Source organism: Amblyomma maculatum, chromosome 10 (assembly GCF_055883805.1).
Source record: "Amblyomma maculatum isolate TAMU_Amacu chromosome 10, ASM5588380v1, whole genome shotgun sequence".
Lineage (NCBI taxonomy): Eukaryota > Metazoa > Arthropoda > Arachnida > Ixodida > Ixodidae > Amblyomma > Amblyomma maculatum.
This window is the reverse complement of record NC_139353.1, coordinates 51,985,437-52,007,257: the sequence shown is the minus strand read 5'-3', so window position 1 is coordinate 52,007,257 and position 21,821 is coordinate 51,985,437.

Here is a 21,821-nt window from a genome sequence, read left to right as displayed (position 1 = left end):
TTACACCTAAGTACTATTTGCCACTGAGTACAATAGTGGTGGTGTTTCATTCGGTAGATAAATAGCACAAATGGTTATAGACATCTTTTTACTGATCCTACCAAAACCAGGGTAAAAAATAACCTAATTAGCACAAATATTCAACATATTATGATAAGAGCAGAACATGCATAATAAGCACATGCAGATAAAAGCGAGTTTTTGTTTTCAGAAATAACTTACTTCTACATTTATACCTCAATGACATAACGTGTCGATGCTTCTTCCTTAAATAATTTATAGCAGTGATGCTCACAAGCCAATATTCTCAGTAAGAACAAGCAATGTGGCTCACACGCTTGAAAAGGGCATTCTTCATTTTGTGCATCCAACTCATGTCGTTGTCACTGGTGAAACCGTGTATTATTCCGAACAGCGGTTTGTCAAGGTCCATTTTTTGTTTATTATAAAACGTTGCCCATGATTTATCCGTCACTTCAATACCGGACTTTGGGTCGCCGTTGAAGAGAGTAATCTTGGTACCAATTGATTCCGGAGATGCAGGCCCACCAACATCCACGGCCATCCTTTCTGCCCTATAGAAACAACCTACTCCGTCGTAACAATGAGGATTGTGTTGTTTTTGATGCACAAACTGCAAAACCTGTAGAGGAAAGAAGAATAACCCAGGGTTGCGACTGTTTTTATAGTTAACAAAACAGACAAGTTCAGACAAAGGTAGGGATGCAATTAATCGGTTTGATGAGGTACAATAATCTTTAAAGGCCATGCAACAAAAATACCTTTCGCAGTTGGAAGACAGCTTAAATTTATCATTTCATTTTTTTACTTGACCCGACCTAACTGCTATGACCAGAGCCATGTGCTTTTTAATTTCACCTAAACAAGTGTGAACCATGCTGTGATTCCCGATATGTCCTGAACGGCTTTTTTATAGTGTCATCAAGCTGGACTATACGGTGCATACCTTATAACCGGCGGCCATGAGATATTACTGAATTATCAACTTTCGGCTTCCTTTAACGAAGGTAGGATTATATGAAAAAGAAATAAAATTACAGGTCTTCTACATGCCAGAAATAATTTCGACAGCGGTGCACTTATAGCGAAGACAAAATATTTTGGTGGTTAAGTACTATAACACCGATACTAATATATACTAAAAAACTCATTCACATTCACAGCGTAAAATTCTGAATCACTTGATTTGACTCCAATCAAGATATTAAGCCCTCCAAAAATTAACAGCGTCATTTGCCTTGGAGCCAATAGGGTGTCAGTTATCGTCCATCGATTAGGTTGTACTGATGACAGGGGTGTTCGTGGTGCTATTGCTACCGCGCATAAGTAGGAGTGCTATGACGAGAATATGCATTCAAACGCGACAAGCAAAAATGTGAAGAGGTTGATACCAAAATATATATTGTCACTGATAGCGGGCGGCGTCAAACGACGACATTTTCGCTTGAGAATAAGTGGGCGGAGAGAGACATATATTCGCGGCCATAAATATTGTGCGCACATCGTTAATAAAACGATTGTTATATTGTACTAGTATATGCTCACTTCTTAGGAATACATGAGCATATTGTCCTGGTAAGTTCGCGTACGGCCTAAGTCATTACTATAAATTGTAAAGAGTGAGAAATTTCCATGTACCTTCAGAATACGCCGTCATACATTGGATGGGCCATGAAGTCCAACACAAAGCAAGCAATTCACAAAGATCTACCAACTCTAATAATACTTTATCAGCATCGGAATTATCTGTAAAGGTTTTTGTAAGGTATATCAATAGATAACAAAGGTAACGCGAGGAGGACGAAAGAAAAAGGCGGGAAGCTTAAACGAGAAAAGTGTCATTGATACCACTGGGAGAGGGAAATAAAAGATAGAAAGATAGAAAGACAAAGAACAGTGTGAAATGAAAACTAGTTTAAAGTGAGCAAAAATGCGTTTCGCAAATTTAGCGTCTATCGGGCCAGCTCGTCGCTCTCAAGGAATCAAACAGTGCTTAGCAGACATTTAAGGCAATGATTGTCGTCCAAACGTCGCGACATTTTTACGATTAAATAACAGCACTTCAGCGCACATTCACACGTTCAGTAATGTACAGGTCTATATACAAGACAAGCGCAGAGCACTTATATTATCGCCTCGTCATGCCTGCAGATTCCGCGTGCTGGACTATCAGCCCCACCGATCACAATGAAGCTGTATTCGGGAATGCGATACCAAGCCAAAGAAGGGCACACCAGCAAAGTTGGCACCGCGTCGTAATATAGGCCACGCGGGAGCCGTAGGTCCATCAAGGTCTTGGTGCTCTAGATACGAATTTCAATATGAACGCTATATCACGGGTAAAGATGACATATAAAGCAAGAACTCGAAACGTACCCGCTGCGTCTAGTGTCGAAAATGTATTGACAATTAAGCTCAGCCAAGCGATAGGTCCCGCGGTGCCTTCTTGCGACGTTGTTGTATTGTGGTACCTGCTGGTAGTTAATATGTCTGGCGATGTTCAGCGGAAACCTTTCCTAAATTCTGGATAATAATTTGTATCAGATAGAGCGCCTGTACCGGAAACATCCCTGCCAGATCCTCACCCTCACTGACATTACCCAGTGCTTTCCACCCAAAGGAAAGAAATGTGAGCCATCATGACCAGATCTTTCTTTTTTGTTGTTGTTGTTGAGCACATTTTTTGCCTCCGTGGTAACTACTTTCGATGATAACTGAGATGTGATGCTCCTTTTACGTGCGATATGGCTTGCCATCTATAGATGAAGTTTAGATGACATGGTCTTGTCTATAAAGGAAACAAGGAAACATTTTCCGGTAGGAATCTGCAGGCTTTGCAGGTAAAGTTACGTGAGTTTAAATAGTTTTATCCATCTTTCAAAGTCTCACTCGAACTTGTGGGTATGCGAATCGAGACCCACAAAAAGGTGTCATACGCATATATTAACCCTTAACCCTCATGTGGCTGTAAACTTAGCCGGGAGACAAATGCAATGCAACAAAGAATTGAGTTGAGCCCTCCATGTTGCGAGACTCCACAAACATGACATAAGTTGACTTAGTCAGTAGTTGTTTTCAAAACAAAACGATCATACCAATAAATTTTAATTAAGTTTAATGCGCGCCCATTAACCCCAGAAGCTTCTAGACTGTCGAAAAAGGCCTGATATGATACGTTGTCTTAGGATTATTTCGTATCCAGGAAAAACATGCGGTCAAGCGCTTCTAGTGTGTTTGGTATTAAAGAAATCACACTGTCAAATATGCTCTGAACAGACGGGCGGCCGCATCGAAATCTAGACACATAAGCTAAGTACATTAGCCATTGCTACATGTAACGCTGGATATGTATCGCATCATTCATTATGTGGCTTTTGTAACGCAGCTAGCCAGCGCGATTAGTGGTACGAAGTTGAGGTGTGCTGGTAATTTCTGGGATTTAAGAGTGGAACTAGACGACTGGGCTTCAACCACCGCAGTCGCACATCACAAAGATCAAAACCACGCACGACGCTCAAAATTCACTCCAAGCTTTGTCTTTGATTAACCCAATGATCATGTTTTCCAATAGTGACAAACAACTTTCTGCGGCTGTATATACGTTTTCCTTGCCTTTGAACTGATAGGAAAAGGGACATCATATTCTGCGTATTTTGTCAGTGCGATGAAGAAAGCCGTCAAATGTTCTGAGACATTTTTAACTACCTTTCTATGCCTGTGTAAATGGGCGCTCTTCAAACTTCTTACGGAAGTGTTTACAAAAATGACTAGCCAATGCACTGGACGTGTTAGGCAGAAGTGATTTCAGGTAAGAATATTACATATAAGGATGAGCCCATTTCAACTTTTTTCGCATATGCATTTTACAGGGTGACTAGGAAGCACTAATAACTAAAACCAAAGCTTAGGCATCTGCTGCAAGACAGCTCTGGGATAAACGTTTGGGCGCTGTCGCTAAAATTTACAGATAAAGCAGGCGCAAACAGACAGAGCTTCTTTTATTTGAATTCATTTGAACGCTTCCCACATACTAGGATGAGCACTGAAGTCCCCTTTGATTATTCAAGGACCTGGGCCGGCTTGCACGATAAAGTCCCAGCTAAGTCCAGACTTAAATGGTGTCTTTAGAAAGCCCAAGCTTATTTAAGACGGCTCGTGTTCCGAACGTCGAACGCTTCGTGTTCATGTTCACCAGAGTGGCTTCCCAGAACGGCCTCAGCAACCACTTGGGGCATTTTTCCTCGTAACACAATCTTATGCCGCAAAAAGCAATGGCACGGATTTCACACAACGCAAAATTGACGGAATGTGTACATCTTAAAGCAGGGACAGTGCTAGCGCATCCCTGTATTTCCCTAATTTCTCTACTTAGACATCTGGCGTCCTTGTGTCTTAACCAAGACAGCACTACAGTCGTAATCATACAAGCGACTTATTCAAGTCAGGACTGAAGCCCAGTCTTTACTCCAGTCTTAAGCCACCATGCTAGTGGCCTATTCTTAAGACTCCAGTTAAGTCTGGACTTAGCTAAGACAGTCTTAAGATTGTTTTGTGCAAGCGGGCCCTGGTGTGAACCTTGCGTTTGCAAGTGATTCAGTATTTTGCATTAAAGCTAATTGTTGTGAAGATCTGTATCTCGCCTATACAGGAAAACGTACTGGCTATTGTTATGTGAACGAACCAGAAGAATATACCACATTTTCGGGAATCTAAGTGCACCCTCCCCCTCTCTGGCTCTAAGTAATGCCTCTAATTTCGGAAAAGATTGGAACAAAAAGTTACTTTGCATCTGATTCTAAAAACCCCCTTTATTGCGGGAAAGTGCACATACCCAAGGACGCCAGCGTGGTTGCACATTCAGCCCTCGAGTGAGAGCCGTTGGAGTCACGAAATGGTGCGGCGCCCGACCCGCAATCGCAACCTTATTGTGTTGCTGCTTTCGGGCACTTCAAGACAGCTGCGGCATAGAACACCAAAATGCCGGCCGAAATTGACCTCGGTAATTCATCAGTTTGTTGTTACGTGAACCTGAAATCGAAGTCTATTCGGTGGAGCGAATGAGGTTTCGCAAGCATCGCGGGCTAGCGTTTCTTTGTTCGGTGTAAGATGCTTGGCAGCCATAACGGAAGTCCCAATGAATTTGAAGAACGCTTCCAAAGCTTTAACTTGAAGCGAAATGCAATTGTATTTGCCGAAGATGCATGCCCATTTTTTTAGCAAATACAATGTTATTTTTCGGGCCCCTCTCTTAAAGATATCGACGCGAAATCGGGCGAGAAGGGGGATGTATTTTAGATATTTTTAATCTAAGCATCCCACCAAAGTTTTGGCAACACGATTGTGATAAATAAGGGGGTAATTAAAATCAAGTAAATACAAATCTGTCATCTTGCATAGAACACACAAGATAACTTTGATATTCCTACCGTGAGTTGAAGGCACATGGGCTTCGTAACGAGGAGGAGGCATGGACTTCCGCGGATTAGGCTCATGAACCACAAGCAACAAATCGTTGCAGGAAGAGTTGTGGAAATTTGCTATGGTGCGCTACACACACGTTAGCAGACTGAGGCTTTACTTCAACACTTGGTCACTGGCAAGCGCGCTGAAGCGTCACATCAAGGCTTGTCTATGTTGCTTTGGGGTATTGAAAAGTTCATTTTCCTGATTTCGCCTTACCATCCCTGCTACTTTCCGTTATACGTTTTGCAGTCTATTGAGCAAGTAGATTTCCCGTCAACCGAATCTTATCGCTACCGAAGAAGGCATGCTGGCAATAGAACGTGAAAGTGGCAATATGCAGGCTACAAGTGAGAGTACCTGACGCTGCCCACATCTTCTTCTCCGCTGTGCACAACAGTCAGCCAGTAATTCTTGCTAGCGACCTAAACATTTCGTGATAAAACACAGTTAGTTCGTAATAGAGGGCTCAGTGGCCTCTTTTCAAAAATGTACTCCACTGAGGCAAAAGTTCAGGAAACGCATTATTAGAGCACCAGGTCTTCATTGGATGCATCATTATGATACCGAAACGTCTCACCTGAAAACACCGAAACGTCACACCTGCAAATATTAGCGCCCTTAGTGGCACAATTTCGGAGAAATTCTGTAATACTTCCTGGAGAGCTCAGCACAGAATCTTTTATACGTAAGCTTGACGTTAAAAAGTTAATTTTTCCAAGCTCTGCACAGAATTTCTTGTTAGTAAACTTGATGCTAAAAAACTTATTTTTTCCAAATATTTATTTTGCATCTGTTTCATAATATTGCATGCTCGACCAGCGAAAGACACCGGAACACAATAATAAACAGCACACGGGACCATTGTCGTCCCGAGTACTTCTTTTTATTGTATTCTCATGTCATCCGCAGGTATAGTATGTTAGATTCGCATCAACTGGCTCAGATGATTACCATGTTAATAGTTCATAGTTTCGTAACTAACGCACTCATTACTCTCGTAATTCAAATACTCGGTAGGCTGTAGTCGTGTTGACCGTATCATGCTTTACTCCTTGCACGTGCACTTCATAAGCTTGTGACGTTTATGACGACCGTAAGGCACACGGATAAAACGAGAAGTTGAGCGGCAGGACAAGCGGAATGGAATGTGTTCAATGAGTTTGATTACGGCACCACTTAGATTTAGAAATCCAGGGCGGAGAAATAGAGGTGTGCTAAGTTTTGTGCCTATGCCCAGTGTACCATGAGCTTGTAGAGAAGTATATACGGCACACAAAAGTAGCTTATGTTACAGCGGGGTACATTGCATAGACCGAGTGATGTGTATATGACAATGGATTGGCGCAATAACGAGTCCATAATTAGTGTGACATATATATAAGACACCACAGAGGCCGTAGCGCTGGCAGTGTGTGTGTGTGTGTGACGGTTAATTACACAGTTTATGCAGCGATGGAGCAAGTCTTGCATTTCTTTTAAGCAAAATTTATCATGTTGGCATAATTTATCGAGCTTGCAAATGTTAAAATATCACCAAATAAATACAGCATCATTACAAAGGCATGACGTACAATCAGGTGATCACTGCATTATTCTGTCAACGCCCCTTACATTCTTTTCATACTACCGTTCAGAACTATACCTTTCTAAAAATAAGGCCGAATGACGATGATTAGGGAGATTTTCTTTCATAATAAGTAACAGTTCGCTAGAATCTGAAGTGCGAAAAAAGAAAGAAGATTTAATTGCTCTCCATTTAACCTCCCCTCTCTCCGCGACTTTTTGAAATTCCACACTGGCCAGGTCGCCTCTATCACTCGCAGGAAGAGTGCATTTTCTCGTGAACGCTAGCTCAAGCTACCCACTACTTTAACAGGTATAGCAGTCAACCCTACAGGTTTCTGCTTAAACACTAAGAAGTAAGCTCCATCATCTCGTCCCTAGGGCTTCGTTGAGACATGGTGTGATAAAATAAATATCTCAATTTTCTAGTGCCACACATGAAGGTGTTATTGCGCTGCAGCTTGCTGACACCAATAATGAGCTATTGAGAAAGTTGTAATGATGTTTATTTACCTCTTTGAAAACTTTATCTTTCACTTTGTTCTTAAGCTTAGACCACCAATCCTTTAGACCTCTCTTGGTACGCCTAGGTTTTTTTTTAGGAGGCGTTTCCTTAGACGTATTAGTAAAAGTGTCCTCGCTCAGCATATCGATTATATCTCCTGGAAGTTCCTGCAGTGCCTAAGAGCAGAGATGAAGGAAACACAATCAAGCATTACAGTTCCAATAGGCAGCATAGCTATTGCGAAAAGTCGGCCGCCTTGGTTTTGCGGCACATGCTGCCACTTGGATGAATTTACAGGGTAGAGAAAAATGCAGTTAGCTTTTGTTATATAATATAGTGGTGAATGTACGTGTCACAATAAATAATATATTTGAACTTTGGTTTCCAGAAGCTCAAAAAAAAAAGATTTAATTTAGGACTACAACACAAACAACACAACCGACAGTCGCGACGTTAACGTGCCTTTACATCCCCACATAACAATGAAGCATTATTAGAAAGCGCGCCTTCAACTATATTAAACTCAATATAAAGCCAATGAAGCCAAGTGGTCAGTTTAAATGGTGACTTCTGTCCCTTGGCATTTGCAAGCCTCACTCTTTCGGGAACTGAAGTACTACCCAGTAACTGAGAAAGAGTCCTTGGTGATTGTTATCGTCCTCAAGAAGTTTCATTTCTACATAGATGATGCAGAATTCACTATTCAAACTGACCACTAGCCTTTATTGTGGTTCTGGCGGATACACTACCCAGAAGGCCGTCCAGCTACCTGGGCAATAGCACTTCAACATACCAATAGAGGGCCGAATACCGAAAAGGCAAGAGCAACAGTGTACCAGATGCCCACTCGCGTGCTCCTCTACCAGGCCGCGTGAAACCAGTACCACAAGTCATGGCCATTACCCAGCCCGACGTGTCCTGGGCGGAACATGTCGCCGGCTGTAGCAGCTACTGGAAGCTCAGCGGGCAGATGAACAGTGCCGCCTAATCCAGCAGCAAGTCATTCCAGCGGCCGAGGATCAAACGACAGCGCACTTGGGTTCCGACTGCTGATTTCTAAGTACAGATGGCCAAATCGTGCGTTACTTCACTGCAGCAGACCCCAAAAGCGATGAGACACCTTTCCGGGCAGTTGTACCTGTGAGCCTGAAGGCATCCCTCATTGACTATTTTCATGACAGTGCATTGGCTGCCACTGTAACGGCATAAAACTTATGAAAAAATGTGCAGAATTTATGGGCCGCATATGCGGAAGAATGTGTTTAAATATATGTGCATCTGCCCAATATGCCAACTTGTTAAGTCTCCAGGTGGGAAACCGCCAGGCCTGATGAAACCGGTGGTGTGTCGCTACCATTTTCAAATTGCTGCATGTGATGCTATGGGCTCCTATCCCAGATCTGTAAAAGGTAATATTTATCTCCAGGATGTCACTGGACAATGTTTCTCACATGAGTGTCATATGCGTGACATAGCAGGAGTTGGTGTAAAATTAGCACAAAGAATAGAAGTTAGAGGACGCTAAACTTCGCCTTTAAGAGTTCAACACGATAGCGTTTAACCTCCAATGCTTTGAAAAGGACGGATGGATCATAAGGCTTTGAATTGGGTGGCGGCTCGGGCCATCTATTGGGGCAGCGCCGTATGATCGCAAAAAGTTTCCAGTTAGCGCAATTGTTCTTTGTTAGCCGATAAACTATTACTACCGTAGTTACTTGCCTTCTAATGACGCACTCGAGTATTTACTGACAGTCCTAAGGCAATGCATACATTAGGTCGACCTTTATTTGAGTTAAGCAATGCGGTTTTGTGTAGGAGTGTGTTGCGGCTCGCCTCGCATTCCGAAGGAATTGATCCCAACTGCGCGGGTTTCCGCAAATCTTTTATTTATTCTATACTTTCTTCAAATTTTCGCATTACAATCACGACGCTGACAGCGGCGTTTCTGCAACACAGGGCACTTAATACTATCGCGTTAAAATAACGTCAGGTGCTTTTTTTCAATCACAATGCCGAGCGTGCCGATGCCAAAATTCTTGAGTATCGAGGCCTTTGTTAAATCGCCCAAAAAGAGCTGTACTTACAAGTCGCTTCGCTTCCATTATGCGGCGACGTGTATCCTTTAATGGCTGCATCAATAACACCGTCACATCTAGCCATTACGGCCAGGCTCGTATCTTTAATCCGCCCACTTTACTTGTTAAGTTTAGCGGCAGGCCAGAGTGCATTTCTCTAGTGGATTCTGCAGCATCTCGTTTACTAATGGTTTTCTTTATCGATTGGTCACATAAAGCAATACAGAAAATTTTTCATTAAAATATATTTTGAATTTTAGTATGACCTCAGAAGGGTGTGCATCCGGTTAAAAAGTAAACGAATGATGGAAATATCAAACAAAATTTCAAAATGTGGGCGCATATTTTAAATATCGCTCCGACTTAATTGATAAAAGAGGCACAACTACACCATTATATTGAATGTAAATCATTGAAATCACATCGCAAAAATTCACTCCTTCCCAAGAGTATTGCAGCGAAGGCTGGTTTTTGAGAGCTGTGGTTTTATCAGCAATATAAAGTGAGGTTCATCTACCGTTGTGGCTGAACCGAGTTGAATTAAATAGTGGCGCGGTCCATAATTTTTTTGTAGGCTGTGCCATCTATATTCTTTTTTGACTGGTGTAAGAACTGATGTGAAAGAGCACTGAACAAGGCGAAATGGGGGACGCCTCAGTTGCAGGTCGAGCCAACGTTACGACAAGTGGACTTGTCTTCGTCTGGGCAAGGGGATAATTACTGTGATGAGTGCACCCTTCATACCGTGTAAACCATCTTCTTTCTCTCATTCTACCTGGGTCCATAATAGCTGATAATATTTCAATGTGAATTAAAACCAGCAGGTTGTAGAAACATACACCAAGCTCCGTTTACTACTGAGTGTTTCACATCTACAGTCATTATATGGCACGTGATATTCTGTGAATGAGAGATTTAAAGCAGGTCTTCGTGCAACATTACCTTCACCAGTTCAATCGCAAGAATAGTATCGTTCACCAAGTCTTCACTCCAGTCATCACAATGGGAATTGTCTGCATTTTGTTCATTTAAAGTTCCGGTTGACTCATCCCGAGAATCATTTGCGTCAGGGTCGGCATCCTCACTACCAGAGCAGGACTTAACAATGAATAACACTGAAAAAGCCAAGCAAACAGGGAAGCATTAATAAGCTATTTTATGTTCACTTTTACCAACATGTATTTTGGAATTATTCGTCATTGAACAAACCACACTGGATCTTCTCCCGAATAATTGCTGAAAGTGAACCTCCGTCATACACAAACTCGCTCGCTGTTGCAACAACTACTCTTAACGTCACGAATTACTCATGAAGGATGTCAATGCTTACTAAAACGCCATTACTCTATCGCACGCTCTTCCATTCAACATTCGATCGTTCAAATATTTATGAGAGCACACACAATTTAACACGAGATCCTTGAATATCCCATTCCCCACAAAGCCTGACTTATGCATTGACTTTAGGAGCGAGAAGTCACGAGCATGCTTCTGTCAAATGGCTTCTGGGAGATAAAGTGTACAGGCTTTGAATGGCTGCTGGGTCGCGTAATGTCACGAGGTCACATGGCGATTCCTAACTGGGCTTCGCCTTTGAGATGAAAGGGTGAGATGGAATCCTGCCCTTGGAGACCTTTGGATTTCAAGTTAGACAAGCTGCCCCCAGACAACGCAGATAAGTTTGCACGGCTTCACTAAAGCGATGCTATGTATTAACGCAGGAAAGCATTTAACAGCTACATATTTAGCGCATATTTTCTGTCATGGTTCCGTCCTCTAAGGCAGATCGACGTCCTAATGACGACTTGTTACTATCTGAGGAGTAGGACGAGGAAGATGAGGAGGAAAGGTAGGGATGTTAACCGGTAAAAGAAACCTGTTGATATCCTCCATTGGGGGAAAGTGGTGAGTGGATATAAAAGTTGTGGGTAAAAGAGGGATGGGTGAAGTCAGTACAGTCACATCACAGACATGTCACATCACATCGCGTCACAGTCATATCACGTAACATAACAGCAAACTCCTTGCCTTTCGATCAGGCCTGTGCTTTTTATAAAGCGGAACAGTGCCTGGGAAGCCTCCACCACAGACGATCGCCGTGGCCAGGGACAAATAACCTTAATTTCAGTCAGTGGGCTTCCATCTAGACGCTCCAGCGCAAGGCATATAGACACTGTCTTTCCTCACTGTATATTGGGCACTCACAAAGAATGTGGCACATAGTCTCGCCGCACCCGCAGTTTGTACACGAAGGGCTATTCGCCATACCTATCACAAAAGAATAAGAGTTTGAGAATGCTACGCCAACCCACAGGCGGCACAGCAAAGTTTCTTCACGTCGGGGTAGGCCAGGTGGAAACGGAGCTCCAGGTCAGGGTCGACGGATTTTAGGGGCAGTTCGCAAACTTGCCAGAATTCCACAAAGAGAGCGTGGTTCCCGCGCAAGTGCCCGAAGCCTGCCCGCTGCGTCTGCCCTAAAGGAGGGGATCAACACACAATCGCTGTCTTGATGGGCTGTTCGTGCGACCTCGTCCGCTCTTAGATTGTCCGCTATGTCGCTATGTCCTGGAAGCCATTCTTAGATGATGTCATGTCCTCCATTTATGGCATAGTGATGAAGCTGACTTCTTTCCGTGACGAGTTGCTCATGGGCTCATGCACGGTCCAGAACCGCTTTTAAGGCTTGCAGGGCTGCATTTGAGTCTGAAAATAGACCACCACTGAGGGCTCTGCTGACGGAAAGGCTTAATTGCGACACGAAGAGCGGTTAGCTCTGTGGTTGTTGAAGAAGTACGGTGAAGTGTCCTAACTCTTATTTCTGTAGTAATGGCGGGTATGACCATGAAGCCTGAAGAACTCACGACATTCACTGAACCGTCGGTGTAGACGTGCAAACAATTCGCATGGTGCTCATGGAAGTATTTAAGATTGCCTTGTTATTTTTAGAAACTCTCGTGTGTTCTTTTTGCAAGTGTTGCTTCAAAATATTGTGTGGTAAATAGGTACTAACTGTGAACCATCTTCTGTAAATTCTTGCCTCGAATAATGACATTATGAAGAGGCAAGATTGTTAGTCTGTCAAACATTCTATACAGGTGTCGCTGATGGTTTAGTGTGCAGTTACCGCGCGCCGAAAGTTTGTTGAAATAGCATTTATTGCACAAGATGAGGCCACTTGTCCATTAGGTAGCCGTATATACGCGTGAATGAATGATCATTTTACGTTTTGCATACCCCACTTGCAAGCTATCACCTTTGTTGCTAAGCCGCTATGCGTTCATTTAATGGCATCGTCATCGGCGGAACCTTCCATGAGTGCTGCTGCGGATCGCGCAGAAAACTTCACACGAGAACGCGACCGCCTTCGGAAGCGACAGGCAAGAACGCTAATCACGCAAGCCCGGCCGCCCCTCTCGTCATCGGCGGCGATCATCATGTCGACGCTAAGAAATTGCAGTGGTTGCCAGCCTTCACGCTTGAACAACTTAAGGTCGCAACTGGTAATGACCCAATTAAAACTACTCTCAGAACTACATCTCTAATGATTATACCTTTGCACAACAAGCCGATGCAACCGAACAGAAATTTTAGCACAAGGTGCAGTTAGGAGCAATGGTGCTGTCGCCTTGCCTCCTTAAAAGCGGAGCTTAAGTGTTTCAATTTTTTTGCATTCCAATGACAACCGTAACCACCAGGCGACAGTCGTGAGTGTAAGTTTTATTACTGAACCCTCAGTGTTCATGGTGACGATGGCATGAACACAATGACAATCTATTTTCTTGGTATTCGCCTGCCTGAGATAGTAAGGATTTGATGGAATGAATTTCTGCCATTATATTCGCGCAGCAGAAAAGTGCACGACGATTTGCCGACCTATTCTCACGAAGAGACTCTAAAGTAATACTCCAACAGCCACCGTTTCTTATTATTTGATGCCCAGACGGCCACTGGCTTAAAAGCTGTGAAAGGGTTCATTTCAGGGGTGACATTCAATGACACGGAGAATGAAAAACGCTTTGATGACAGTGTTGGGCTTGGAAGCTCAAAATCATACGCATTTCGACAACTGCTATTCCATGCTATAAGCAGGTCGCTCTGCTTACTGTAAAATGGGTGTAGGAGGTGCTGCTTTGAAAAGCCGGGCCACTGCTTTTCCCCGAAAGTCTGTTAGCTTGCAGAAGTTTCTCATACATGAAACCGGTAAAAATGTAGCGAACATTTCTATCTAGGCGACGTCCCATATTGTAAGCATAAAAAGGTGTAATTTGTCGTTTGGATACCCCTATGTTGCTGGGCGGTACGTGCCTCTAAATTTAACAAACCTCTAAATTTCTTGAAGGGAACTCTCGTAATGAAATAAAGATCCAGGAAAAGTATGTAACAAATTTATTTGTGAAGTTCAGTTAGTCTATGCAAAGCGAATCGTGCTACGTAATTAATTGCAACTGTACGCCTTTGACAGGCTAATGAAAACGCGTTATATTTATAGAAAAAATGCCAGTTCGCAATGTCTGCCAGATTTCCATGTGCGCTAAAGATTCCTATCATCACGTTGATAATCTCTGATTATTCCCATCACAAAAGAACTAGCATTGGCAGTTCGCCAAGAACGATGCTTCAACCAACTCATAATGATCACCTGCGTCTGAAAGCCCTGGAATATTCATGTCCGTGTGGTCTCGTCAAAGGTGTACCCGAAGAATGCGCCATGTATTCAGCGGATTTTCTGTGACTCTATTCGTGACGTAAGATATAACAAATGAATTTTAAAACCCGTATGTGTTTCTTGATTCAAATAGACCGCGTTTTCTGCGTTGTAAAATGTTTGGTGGAAGGATGATGTTAATTTCATGATGTGTTTCTAGCGTTGCGCCGTTTTTGTTGCGGCTATGGCTTGCGCTTAAAGTTCAAGCAAATTGAATACCACGCTGAAATTGCTGCCCGCGGATTACTTGTTTATAGTCTAAGCGGTGAGTCTATAGTCTAAGCGGTTCTGGCGAATATTGCCTCTGATGGGCGTTTATTCTCCCGACAAGGTGAAGCGGCTTGGATCAGAAAACGTGCAAATGAAAAAAAAAAAAAACGTTTTTCGTCTGGAGAAGGCGTTGTAATTCTCTCACATGGTCTCTACCGGGAGATAAGGGATGAAGAACAGGGAGGATACAGAAAGATGGACGAAGTGGTTCTGCAGTATAAGAGTGCGTAGTAATTCACACCACTTGGACAACGCCGCAAAAACACAAGCGACTTCTCCACTTTACATATTTTCGATTGAGTGTCTGTTCCTGGCTTCCCTCTACAGAATAGGCAAATAAATTTCGAGAAAGAAGGCGCTAGCATTTTAGAGCACCAACTCTAGCTCGAAGGGTCGATATGCAAAGTGAATGCTTTCGATAGAGCATTGTCTTCACCACATCGCTTTTCTGTTCTCTGTCTGGGTCATCTAGTTGCATTGCGAAATCTTCTGGGAAATACACTGAACCAAGAAGCCAAGCTTGAAGCTGAGCTCAGGCTTTTAATTTCAAGCTAAAATTTGAGTTAAAAGCCTACATATATCTACATATATATTTTAAGATGGTGCCGCTCAATTCAGCGCACTTCGCATTTTTATTGTTACATACCGACATTGTCGAGATACCATTGACAAGAGCCGACGCAGCAAGGCACCTTCGACTGATCGCCCGAAACGTGACTAGAAAATCATGGTCTACGCCTAGAAGGTTGACGTTCCGCTGGCAACACTTCTACCAGGTACTTCAACTGCAGGTACCATTCGGTTTCGCTCGCTGTAATTCTACAATGTTGTGTCGCCTGTGGCTAGGAGTGGCGTTTACAAACGCGTATTCCCACCTCATCGGCATGGAAAACTCTTCAACGTGTGAGCAGTGTAGGTGTGTTGAAACTATTGCGCACATACTTTGTAAGTTCTCTCAGTTTGTGCGTGAGCGTGCTTAATTTCTGCCTGCTAGACTGCGCCGCTTGGACTCTCGCGCTCTTACTGAAGAAAATATTCTAGGCCCTTGGATCACTCCTTCATCAGAAAGGAAGTCAGGCAAGGCGCTATACTGAAGTTTTTAAAGGACTCGGAGTTGAGTTCGAGACTTTTACTGTACGCTCTTTACCCCCTTTCACTATAGAGGTCTAGACATGTTATAGACTCCTTTCCTTGGTGCTTTTTCTTTTCTTTTTCTCCCTTTGTCCCCCCCCCCCCCCCCCCGTGTAGGGTAGCCTATTGGGCAAGGCCTAGTTAGCCTCCCTGCCTTTCTATTCTATTTTCTCTCTATCTTTAATATAGTACCGAACAGTTCATTTGTGCTAATTCTTAGATAATTGTCAGTGTTCCAGAAGACATCTGTCGAAATGTTGGAAGAGAAAGCAGTCGCGTAGGGAGATATACAGAGAACAGGATTTGCAGTTGTCGTATATGCCTTTAAAAATATTTTGAAGAGCTCCTTGTGACAAAGGGCGTGCTGTCTTAGGCCCTACTCTTGTATAGGTTATCCATGCCACGGTTTTAGTATATGCTCACGATCGTAGCAGCTAACGCTTTGAAAATGGTCCACTTAGTCTTTTTTCGGCTGCTAGCTAATCATCTCACAAAACATCATTTTCAAAATAAAACAAAGAAATTGTTAACGTGGTAATTAGCTCCTAATGTGCGTTGACTATGACAGGCAGAGGATAACTTTAACACTAGCACTGATATGCCCTTTCATCAGGGATGTTGCTGTTAGGTTCGCATTTTATCTTAACGCATGAAACACCCTCGAGTCTAACTTTCATCGCCTCTCATAACTTCCACCTCCTCGCACATAATTAGAAGGCCATCTACTACGTATTTCTTCATTTGACTAATGAACACTTAGAACACCCAATAAGACGACGGCTATTACATATCCGGCAATCAACACACCTTGGTTTCTAGAAGGCGACTCTGACCATTTGTTTCTATTTGCATTACCTGCCTTCATGCACCTATGTTTCATGACTATGTCTGTCACCAAGCAGTCAGAACCCACTGACGTCACTCCAATTCGAATTCGTCGACCAGTTCGCAAGTGACCTTCAGGAAATTTCCTGCCTTGGATGAAACACTACTCAACGCTTCATTCGCATCTGTCGGCCAAGTGCCGCGTAGACATTATTTATGATTCATGGACACTTTCTATCACTTGTCTCCTCTTCGTGAAATTTTGTCACGGTACAACATTGTACATGGTGAGGTGAGATAAAAGGACAGACTGACCCAAAGTGGCTAATTACTTTTACGAGATAATACAGTATGCGCGGTAACACTGAATAACTGTCCATTTACAACATACATTGGACATGTGATCCCTTAACCCCCCTTGCTTAAGTGTCATGGAATATATTTCTAAAGTGCCCATAGTGATGCAAACGCGCGTGTTGCCTTTTCTTTAAGTATGTGTCTTTGTGCACATCATTTTTGTGCATCCCAGTGATTATTAATCATTTCTGTGTAAGCACTGTAATATAATCAAAAAACATCTCTCACATTTCTCACTGTTGCAGTGTGAACTTCGCTTCGTTAATGCTGTAACTCGCGTCTTGTACATTGCAACCATTTAGAAAAAGAGTTCAATGCTGCTTTTGGTCTCTCATGAAATCAACGAGTCTATTGTTAGGGTAGAGTTTTCTCCGTGACAATACTCTATCCAACACGCGAGATAGCTGAACTGAAGCACGTGCACTTACATCCGCTTTTCACTGCTGCAATTCAACAATCTTGAAAGCTCGTATATGTTTCGCAGTAGCGATTATGACACGGAAAACGTCTTGGCTCGAGATCTAAACATAAAGACTATTTTCGTCATGCACCAAGACATGAGGATGGAAAATCCTGAAAGCGCTAACACTCGAAGCGCTTTTGTGTTTGGGATAATTTGATTTCTATTTTGTAGGTTCTACAAACAATAGAAAGCTGGCATGATAATTTATTCTATGGCAACAGTTGTGAAATGCCGTGCGCAATAATGCTCTGCACGTGGAGATACCTCCACAAAAAACAAAGAAGTTCATGGTGTACATACCGTAAGCAAAACATATAAACTTGGCAGAGAATATTTTCTGGCTTGAGCTGATCATCAGTGCTCCTGAAAAACACGGGTTTCAATACTTAGATTTGGTATGCGTCCGCACCGATTGATGCAATATCTTGACATAACATGAGTTGACAAATTGCGTAATCAGTCATGAAGGTAAAAGAGTACGATCAAGGTATTTGTATTAACGGGGTGCTTGTTCATTTTTTGATACTGAAGCATCAGCTTCATCATATCTATAAACTTAGAAAAGATCACACTGCAGGGCATTGTTCTGTCTCAGCACCTCTTCTTGTAGTGTGGAAGCACCGATACGCTCACCACCACCGACCAAGAATCTTGTTCGCACTTATTTGTGGCGTCGCTCTGACTGTCTGAGCTGTTCAGTGAGGTCACAACCACGTAGGCTCGCTCGGGTAATTCAAACTAAGCCGGCATAGGGTCTGTACCGCTAGAGTCTCCACGACGGGTCTTTCAAGTTCGCCAGCGACGAAAGAGTGAATGAGCGCATGACTTAACATGACCTCATGTAGTGCGTTCACACTGAAACCAAAACATTGAATGGAGCCGTTTGAATTCATGCCACAGTGCTAGGGTGCTTAGCCGGGCTTAAACGCATAACCACCTCGTCAGGTTGTAACCATGCTTGTTGCAACCCTGTTTAAGCTGCGGTAAACCTCAGCTATTTCATGGGGAGCCTCGCAGATGGCGCGACAAGTAGGGTTATATTAAAGCGCCTTCATAGTTTTAAAGTAGCGACGCTCTCCTCCTTTGCGGCGCTTTCCTCCTCGTTTCTCCTTGCCCGTCCACCGCCCGCGCTGCACACGGCACTATTTTTCACCCTGGCGCCTGACGGCCAGCCGCGCCTTTGAATGCTGGCGCGCGTTTTAGGACAGTTTACAATCTCGGTGGTGAAAAGAATTCTCGTAAACGGTTGCCAAAGCTATTGGAACGTTGAGAAAAAAATTTCTGTAGCTTTTGTTCCTTTTTAAGGCAACCTAATTCTTACATATTTTCCAAAAACACATTTTCTGCAAGTTTCATTGCACAAAAACGACCTGTGAAAGGGAATGTCATATTGTGCAAAACGTAACCAACTACTTCTACAGACATATGTTGATGTGTTTAAGGTTATCAGTGCAACACATCTAACATGCTGCTAGTGCTTATCGAGGTGTACAATAAATAAGTTCGACGTGCAGTGCAGGGTGATCTGTTTAGTTTCGTGATGTGAGCTTAAGTGCACTGCAGTGGGATGCGCAGCGCAGAAATGATGGAATTACAAAAAAATTCGAAAGTGACAGATCAAAACAAAACACAAAACAAACACAAGTGTACAAAAGGAATATCACGCCATGCATAAATAAATCAGCTTTAGTGTGGCTCAAAGATGACCAAAATGGTCTTAAGCATAGGCATGCTTGCAATTTTCAAATGGAGACTGATTTAATGAAGGGGATTCTGCAAGTGCAAGAGCTAGCACATTCTTTTGAGCCGAAGCTCTGACTTAAAAGGAAGTTCAACGCACGAAAAGCAGTTTTCTTAGTTTATTCTCACTCCCTCAGCTTCATTTTTGTTTGCACTTACTCATTCAGCGCCTTTAGTTATATGTTATAGTAAATTGACAGCGCGTTAAAATTTATAAAATTCAAGTCTCTGTTGTGAACAAAATTCATTTCTACATGAAAAGCTAAATCCTCACTAGATAGTAAGGACACAGTGGATGTAAAATTTTACAATCTATTCCACACTGTGGCTTGCTGCTATTGAACGATATCTGTATTAAAAGGGTTGTATAAAGGTCATTTGTTTTGCAAGTAATGAGACTTCAACACCTAAATTAATGTTGAAAACAGCGACACGCATGCCAATTCTTTTACTGGCACGTTTGAAATCTCATTAGAAGATATTTTAGCCACTTCACATTTCAGAATGGTTTCCATATTCAAATTACGTGCGAAGCCAATTTCGGTAAAATTTAGAAATCGAATTGCGGAGGTCCGATGGGCCAAATTTTTGGAAGGTTGCCCTCTTAAATTTGGGAGTCACCACTGAGTTGGTAATACTGAAATTACGTTGGACATCGATTTTGATCTTATTCGGATGAGTTATACTGAGTGACTTCAGCATGACACATTTTGTGCACACCTCTCGGCGCACACCTTTTCCATCATGACCCCTAAATGCAGGTGCGTATTATTGACCAGTTTTTAATCTGCTAATTACAGCTTGTACGATTAAGCAAGTCCATCAACCCGCATGGGCTTCACACTAAAAAGCAGATTTTGCAGTGGTAGCTACTAACCAGTAGCCCAAATGCGAGGCAGGTAATAATAAGGTAATAACGAGGCAGGCAATAAAAATATTCAACACAGAGCGTCAGCAGTGTTTAATTAAGCAGAAAGGATAGGGATGAGCATGAAGAGCAAAATGAAGCATCAGAATGATGCGCTACAGCGGGAAAATGAGAGAGGCACCTTATCTCACACACAACGCTGCTTCTTGTCGGCACGAAGTTTCTTCACCCGATGTAAAATTTCATTGCTTCATCCGCAAGCGATCCTGCCTTCCTAGCAGTATCAAGAAAACTGCTTAGCTATCCTCAGGTCGGATAGAACAGTTAAATGCACAACACTGTGGCATTTGGCGAGCGCGCCGCAATGAGAAACAACGTGCGCAAGATCTCTGTTGCTGAAGGAAAGGGGATGTAGTGACTGGACTGGGCTTGAGCCCGTGAAAAATTGCCCGAGAGAAACGAAAACTTGACAGAAAAAAAACAAAAAGCGCGCGCGTAACCACGGGTGACTCTGGGAAGAGCCAGAAAGACCAATCAGCGTGAAGCGGCGCGCAGCCAGCGCTCGTCGCGCGGAGCTCGCACTCCAAGTAGGTGGCGAGGAGGTGGAGAGGAGGTGACGCGGTGGCGGCAAAGTACAAAGCGTGGCGCTACTTTGTTCTCATCGAAGGACTTTAGGTTATATGCGCGGCCTCTGAGGTTATGCTCGCCGTTGCGCCCGAGTTAGTCGTGGAAGTAACCGTTAAACCTTCACCCTTTAACGTGGTGCCACATGTAGCGCAGAAACTGCAGCTCACAAAGCTCTTGGCCACATAAAGTTTGTTTCGGGCAAGTATCGTGCAAGAAAGAGCAGTTATACTTACTAAAAAACTAGAAAATAGAAAATAAATGCCGGGCTTTTGCACTGTAATTGGTTTAGCAGAAGTAACCCTTGCTCAATTTTAAAGTGCTCGCTCCTTTTGTGTAAGAAAATTCAGAAGGAGATTTTGTACCATTTTACAGAGCCGTGCCTCAACAACTACTGGATACGAAAGGCTCGTTGCAAAAGGTCTACAGGCAAATGTTTTTAACTTCTGCCATCGCAATGGTCATTGTCTAAAATTAGAATAACATTGTGGGAGGGTTTGGCCCCGCTAACCAAAGTAGTACCGAAAAAAAAATTGATAGCCACATCAAGGCTATGATACACTGAGTTTTTCAGCTCGCCTGGGCATTAGCTTAAGTGGGGGTTGCATTGCCTTTGTTTTCTATACCCATCGCGCACGAATCTGAATTAATAACCACAACAATATGCAATTCAAAACTCACTCGCGCCGTGACACACGATTCGAAAACGCCCGTTGTTCTTGTTCAATTGGCGTAGTAAGGTAGTTCGAGCGTACAGGTTCGAGCATATAATTTCGTTCAGCGCCTATCGCCTTTGTAGACTAGCAGATGCATTCAAATTAGGCTGCGAAGTGAAGCTACATGAAGGGTTGCGTCACAATTTACACACAACAAATGAAAAATACGGTAGCACATAGAGCTCCATTAGTTATGGATCAGGGAGAGCAATTGGCGTATCAGAGGCACCAAAGGGGAGCGACGCTTTGCCACAGAAGTAAATACATATTGCACTTGTAGCCCACTGTTTTGAGCGTTTTGTTTCTCACGTGCATCTGACTGCCATGTGTTTGTGTCCAAATAGGGGCTTTGTTTAAATAAATGCTGCTTCGATCTGATTTTCTACTGTTCCTTTCGCCGCTACGGTAGTTCGACAACGACTCGTGTCACATTTACTGCGACGAGTTGGACGCGAGCGAAAGAGCACGGACATGGAGCGAGGCGTTGCGGATTCT